The sequence below is a fragment of the Oncorhynchus gorbuscha genome, linkage group LG24, assembly GCF_021184085.1.
Source record: "Oncorhynchus gorbuscha isolate QuinsamMale2020 ecotype Even-year linkage group LG24, OgorEven_v1.0, whole genome shotgun sequence".
Lineage (NCBI taxonomy): Eukaryota > Metazoa > Chordata > Actinopteri > Salmoniformes > Salmonidae > Oncorhynchus > Oncorhynchus gorbuscha.
Window position 1 is genome coordinate 12,895,760 of NC_060196.1, and position 7,006 is coordinate 12,902,765.

The 7,006-nt window shown below is 43.5% G+C and overlaps 1 protein-coding gene across 2 annotated transcripts in view; it reads right to left on the reverse strand.

Annotated features, from left to right (window-relative positions):
- LOC124013039 (palmitoyltransferase ZDHHC5-A-like) overlaps positions 1-6,598 on the reverse strand; it is a 39,076-nt gene extending 32,478 nt beyond the window's left edge. Inside the window, exon 1 of one of the 2 annotated variants that reach the window (XR_006834807.1) lies at positions 6,197-6,598. The gene's annotated coding sequence lies outside the window, so the exon portion shown is untranslated. The remainder of the gene's footprint in view (positions 1-6,196) is intronic. The other variant, XM_046327159.1, reaches the window with a different exon arrangement.
- Positions 6,599-7,006: the final 408 nt, after the last annotated feature.

Genomic DNA, 7,006 nt, shown 5'->3' on the forward strand with positions numbered 1-7,006 from the left:
AGTCTTGACTTCTGGACCATTGACCGAGCTGTGGAGGACCTCCCACCGACCCAACCAACAAACTAGCTGCTTGATCTGGGAATTTTTCCTCAAATTAGTCTTCCCTCACCTTTCTCAAATCATAGTGGAGGGGAGAAGATCCAAGGTACCGCCCCTGAGGCCTTCTCCGCCAATGCTTTTTGAGGAGAGAGGACACAAGACAAGTTGGGGAAAGAGCCTGGGAGGGACTATCCCATGCGCTGAAGACAAGACACAGATGACAGCTGAGAGGGAGAAAGCGAGACAGAGCCTATTCTGACACAGTCAGATTCCACGAGCTAATGATCATCATCACTTCCTCTTCTTTTCAGTAGGCTGCTGGGTAAAACAAGCGGACACCTACCTCGTTGAGCATGCTCACCTACATCACACTCAACAGGGAACAACGTAACTGGATGACATGGCGGTGTGTGGTCACCCCCGTAAGGGAAATTGCGTATGTGTTTGCGCACAACGGCTGTGCGTCTGTCTCTGGGCTACATGCCCCAATTGCTCAAAGGCATTGAACTCCCTCTCGCTCAGTCTGTACATTTTCAGCCATCCTTCCTTACCATTTACATGACCCCCTTCCATGGGGATCAATAAAGTACATTCATTCATTCATTCAGAAAACACCACCGACACTCACACTACATCTGGCGCTTAAAACCATCTACACAACTGACAAACCAAAGTCCTCACAGTTCCTTCCTGCAATAGAATAGGCTTATGATTGGAGTGGGGCTGTGATGGAATTTTGCATGGTGGTAATTGGCCAGCCAAATGACCGCAGTCGCTGTAAAACCGTTCCAATAGCAAATAATATAACACAATTAAAATGTCTATTATATTGGACGCACATTTTCCCCTCTCCTCCTGACTGCATGCACTGTCGTAGGTTATATTGCTGTGTGCTGCTGCGCCTTTCGACGTGTACTCATTTGCTACAACACCTCTTGCTTGTTTCAGCAAAGTGCAACAAAGATTCATCACGTTGTTAAAGAGTCCATGTGACCCGCAGGAAAAGGACAGTCGCACGGTTACCCGGCCGTCTCGTCTCCAGTCAGCTGTTCGTAAAATATAAAATATATATATATATATATATATATATATATATATATGCTTATTTTACAGTGAGAATATCCTGCATCTACAACACATTCAGAAAGGTATTACTTCCCCTATCACTTCTTAGGTGTGAGTGAGATCACCACCCTGCCCAAAAGAACTTGGCTTCAATTGGTTTCCATGGAGATGTCTGCCCTCAGCTGACCCGGATGCTGTAGAAAGGGGGCCTCGACACAAAAGTTGACCGATGACAAACAAAACACTGAGGTTAGGTGGAAAGAATGAGTGTCTAATGTGCATTGTATCCCACACAGACCTAATAAAGAAGGCAGTTGAGCACACTCATGAACACAATGAGTGTTTCCTCCTTCCCTCATCAGCCACAGTAGCGCCCAGCTGGCCGCGACCATTGGCACAGGCTACTCTCTTCACTAGCTAGGTTTCCATCCAATTGGCAACCGATGTGAATATTGAAAAATATGCATAGAAACAACATGCGTATTTTCCCCCACCAGCCATAGTGCACATAAAAATAACTTTTCGGTCAAATTCTCATGTACTGAATAAGAAGTACAAGTGAAACGGGTTTCCAATCACATTTTCAACTCTACTCATGGTTGTCGTCACATACGCTCTAGCCCATGTATTCCCAAACTGGGGTACGCGCAATGCCGTCGGGGTTATGCTAAATAAAAATGTGGTTCATATTTTTTAATTTCGCCTTCACATTTTCAAACAGTCCATTTATATTTTCCAACGGGACTATGCATTTGGGTGAGGTTCCCCCCCATGCGCCTGAGTAGCCTCGTTTCACTGCCAAAAATAAAATTAAACCATCAAGTATTAAGCAAAATAACAACACAATGTAAAAAAATACAGGTAGCCTAGTCAAATAATTGACATCCAATCACATTAACCATTACTCTCTCGCGGGAAACCTTCACTCTTGCACGGACACTTAGAAACAAAACATGACCATTTGAAAACTAAGCCACGGGAGTTTTTTTTGTGCGAGAATAAAGACGACTTTCAAGTAGTAAGACAGGTATAAAAGCAACAGTATATGGTGAGCTACCGAGTGGCTAGGACAGGCAATCCCCATACTATTGTGGAGGACTTAATTCTTCCTGCTGCCACAGATATGGCTGGGGGGAAAAGCCCCCCAAAAAAATATACAGACAATGTCTTCATCAAATAACATTGTTTCACGACGCATCAGTGACATGGCAGGAGATGTTTTGAAGCAATTACTGCTTTGCATACAAGCCAGTGAATTATATGCATTACAGCTGGAAGGGTCAACAGACGTGATGGGAATGGCACAGCTCCTGGTATATGTCTGTTACGTTTATGGGGCGGGGGGGTCAATTAAGGAAGACATCCTCTTCTGCAAACCAGGACAACATGAGAGGATATTTTTAAAGTACTGGACAGCTTTGTGACATCAAATGGACTTGGGGTTAAGATGTGTTGGCATCTGTACTGATGGCGCAAAAGCCATGACAGGAAGACACAGGAGTGGTAACGCGCGTGCAAGCAGTTGCTCCCGACGCCACTTGGGTAAACTGCAGCATCCACAGAGAGGCTCTCACTGCCAAGGGAATGCCTGACAGCTTGAAATATCTTTTGGACACTACGGTGATAATGGTTAAATTTGTTAAAGTAAGGCCCCTGAACTCTCGTGTATTTTCTGCATTACGCAATGATATGGGCAGTGACTATGTAATGCTTTTACAACATTCAGAAGTGCGCTGTTATCAAGAGGCAAGTATTGACACGTTTTTTTAATTGAGTGACGAGCTTAAATTTTTCTTTACTGACCATAATTTTCACGTTTGACCACTTGCCTGATGACTTGTTTCTCACCCGACTGGCTAATCTGGGTGATGTTTTTTCTCACCTGAATGATCTGAATCTAGGATTACAGGGACTCTCCACAACTATATTCAATGTGCGGGACAAAAATTGAGGCTATGATTAAGAAGTTGCAGCTCTTCTCTGTCTGCATTAACAAGGACAACACACAGGTCTTTCCGTCATTTAAATGATTTTTGTTGTGTGCAAATGAACTCAAGCTTACAGACCATGTCAAATGTGATATAACTAAGCACCTGAGTGAGTTGGGTGCGCAATTACACAGGTACTTTCCCGAAACAGACAAAACAAACAACTGGATTCATTATCCCTTTCATGCCCTGCCTCCAGTCCACTTACAAGACAAGAGAGCCTCATCGAAATTGCAACAAGGCAAGTGGTTCTGTGAACATCGGATTTAATCAGAAGCCACTGCCAAATTTCTGGATTGGGCTGGGCTCAGAGTATCCTGCCTTGGTAAATCGTGCTGTTAAGACACCGATTCCCTTTGCAACCACGTACCTATGAGAGAGTGGATTCTGGGCCCTCACAAACATGAAAGCTGAATACAGGCACAGACTGTGTGGAAAATGATTTCAGATGGAGACTCTCTCCAATACAACCCAACAATGCAGAGTTATGTGCATTCTTTCAAGCACACCCTTCTCATTAACCTGTGGTGAGTTATTCACAATTTTTGAGGAACTAATATGTAAGATGGTTCAAAAAAGACCAAAATGATTATTATTACTATTATTACTTGTGCCCTGTTCCTATAAGAGCTCTTTGTCACTTCCCTCGAGCCGGGTTGTGACAAAATCTCACACTCATTCTTATGTTTAATGAATGTATTGTATCGTGTGTGTGTGTGTGTGTGTGTGTGTGTGTGTGTGTGTGTGTGTGTGTGTGTGTGTGTGTGTGTGTGTGTGTGTGTGTGTGTGTGTGTGTGTGTGTGTGTGTGTGTGTGTGTGTGTGTGTGTGTGTGTGTGTGTGTGTGTGTGTGTGTGTGTGTGTCAGGCTTACAATGATGGCAAAAAAACAAACATTTGAGAGTGCGCTGACCCCGGTGCGAGAGGGTGTACGCAGCTGGAGGTTGAATGTTTGAAGGGGTACGGGACTATAAAAAGTTTGGGAACCACTTGGTCTACATGATGAGATTATTATGGACAAAATAGTGAGATTATTGATATTTTTCCAACGGTAACGAAGCATCAATCAAGTCAGCAGAATAAGACAGCAAAAGAAAATTGTTTGGAAAGGAGCATCAAGCTCATCACGTGCAACACCCTGTGAAGTTCATAACTCATTTCATCTGTAACCTAATAAACTGCATTCTTCCCCGAGTCCTAGCAGGAGGATCAAACAAAATATCACCACGTGACTCCAGATTTACTTCCATATGGATATATGAATAGTTCTGCGTAAATGTATTTCCACCGCCATTTCGTACATAATTAATTTTACCTACACAAAATGATATTTTGTTTTGGTCGGCATTTGGAAAGTTTACTGACAAATTTGCTGTTCCCATCAGGCCTGTAGTGACATGTTTTATCCAACATGTACTTCACTCGCATAAAAAGGGTTGGATGAAAACCTGGTTACCGTAATACATTAAAATCACCACCACTAACAACTTCTCCTGGACCAGGGGACAGCGGAGGAGGAGTGCATACATTTGCATTAAAATGGACTCTGCGTGGACTCTGCGTGCGTATCATGATCGATGAGGTGGCAGAGAGGTCTCTCCCTGAGAGTGTATCATTCAGTCCCCATTCATCAGAACGGAGGTGAGGATCAGATGTGTCCCATTTTCCTTTTGTTCGACACATGAGCAGAGTTGTAGAGAAGTCATTAGCTTCTATATCCATAGTCATAAACCCCACCCATTCCTACAATTTATCTTCTTCAAATTATATTTTAAACCTAACCCCACTGCTAACATTATGCTTAACCCCGACCTTAAATTAAGACACATGTGGAATCTGACTGCTAGTGGAAACCAAATACTCCTGAATAGCTTCCTCTCATCGTCTCCTTTTTGTTTGATTCGTGTACCTTCTATATTCCCTCTCTGAATTATAATTTCCTTCCTTTACAGGGAGGATCTTAATGTGACCTCATTGCTCATTTGCATCTTATTCACCACCCACTCTTCATCCTGCAAACTTCACAGGTTTCAAGGTGGACCCTGCCTGCAGGAACACACCATCTAAATAGCTGACAATCATGTGTTCGGTCCTCAACAGGATCACCTGTCAAGTGTTACCACAGAAGCTATGCAGGCATGTGCTGCTAGGGCTAGTCAACACCCTCACCCAAAACTACAGGTTGGTGTCTGGTCTGCCAAGGGATAGGCCTTAGTGCAGCATGTGATTTGACATTATGGGGGGACATCATTCATGTAGTCTGACAAATGGTTGGATAATCTAAAATGGTCAGGTAGGCTATATACAATTCTACCTTTATACTAAATCTGTAATACCGAAGCATCGTCAATCGATCGAAAAGGTTAGTTTGCGGTCACGTTCAGTGAAAAAAAAAGCGTTATGATTTGAACCCTTTCTCATTCTCTTCGACAAACCCCATTCCGCCTGTAATATTTTTTGGGTGTGTATCGCTGCGGTTCCACTCTGTCACTCTTCTGTATAGGCCTCAAAACTCATCCCCGAACTCACTCTTGTCTAGGTTGAGAAAAGATACCTTCAAAACTGGGGTCGACGCAGCGGCACAGCCCGATGTGTTCTGACGGCCCGGCCTTTTGCTCGAATCGAGATGTCACACTAAACCACACTCGTTACAGGTTAGCGTAATAAATAGGAGTTCGACTCATATCGAGCGAGGCATGGTTGGCTGTATGGACGTTGACTCCGATTCAACAACTTAGCCCCGAAAATACAGACATTAACGTTACTGTCAACCGGTGAAAGTCGGTTATGGGAACATTTGCGAACTATGAATTGACTAGCGTTACTAGTCTATGACTAGCTAAAGCCCCCCTTGTAAAATGTAACTCGCTTCAGTGGTACGGAATGGAGTAGATATTTTGCAAGCCAGTTAGCCATTTCTGGTGGCTAACTTCTAGCTAGCTAGCTTGGAAACTGTGCTAGCTTGGTGGCAACACCTGAGCGTTTGAGCTACTTAGCCAGCTAACGTTTGGATACCACCTTTAGCCTGCAAAGCTACAGTAACATTAAGTTAGCTTCTAGGTTTCATTTTCACAACAGCATTTTGTCAAACCTGGCTAACCATTTACCTGTAGCTATGTGGATTCACACCGGCTCCTTGAGTGAATAAATCCCAAAACGGTTGAATGTCCCCCGTTGAAAGATTAGATTTGATAACCGTTTTAATCTCCATACGAAGGTTTGGTGTTGGGTCCTCTGTGTTAGCAATTTGGCTAGATAGCTACATTTTCCTTATCCATTACGGTACAGTACACGCCTAAAAGATAAGTATCTAAAGCTGTTCGTTATCACTGGTCGATGGCTTCGTTGCATGTGTTTACATAACTAGGGCTAGTTACTTTTTTTTAATCGAAGACACGAACTATTGCAGCAGGTAGATTGTACTGAGATGCCCGAAGCCGATACATATTTTCAGGACCAACCAAGCGCAGATGTCCACGAACCTCTCTCCGAGAAGATATTGAAGTCCCGCCTCCTTCCTTGCTATTGGAAAGTTTATCTGTCAACCAAGAAGTTGAGTTTCTCGTGTACATTATGTGGGTATGTGGCCAATATACGACATACAGCTAGGACTGTTCTTACGCATCGCAGAGTGCCTGGACGCAGCCCTTAGCCGTGGTTTATTGGCCATACCACAAACCCCCGAGGTGCCTTATTGCTATTTTAAACTAGTTACCAATGTAAATAGAGCAGTAAAAATAAATGTTTTGTCACACCCGTGGTATACGGTCTGATATACCACGGCTGTGTGCCAATCAGCATGCAGGGCTCGAACCACCCAGTTTATAACGGACCCTATACCATGGGTATGACAAAACATGTATTTTTTACTGCTCTAATTACATTGGTAACTAGTTTATAATAGCAGTAAGGCACCT